Genomic DNA, 280 nt, shown 5'->3' with positions numbered 1-280 from the left:
TATAAGAGCTCCTGAGCTTTTGTGTGATATTCTGGAGGACTATAAAAGGGCTGAGAACTGAAATTTGATGGACTCTTCTTTCATGCTGAACTTATTGTGGATTTTTGGTTACTGCATCTTTGTACACAGGAGCAGGTGCTGAAAGGTTCCTGGCTTTGAGTAAGAGAAAATACAGGAGGATTAGTTAATTATGATTTTATTTCAACATATTCCCCTCACAGATTCATACACTTATTGCAGTAGCCCTTCAGTTTTTCTAAGCCCTGTAAAAGATCTCAGA

Source organism: Octopus bimaculoides, chromosome 4, assembly GCF_046866305.1.
Source record: "Octopus bimaculoides isolate indiv1 chromosome 4, ASM4686630v1, whole genome shotgun sequence".
NCBI classification, from domain to species: domain Eukaryota; kingdom Metazoa; phylum Mollusca; class Cephalopoda; order Octopoda; family Octopodidae; genus Octopus; species Octopus bimaculoides.
Note: the sequence above shows the minus strand (reverse complement) of the source record.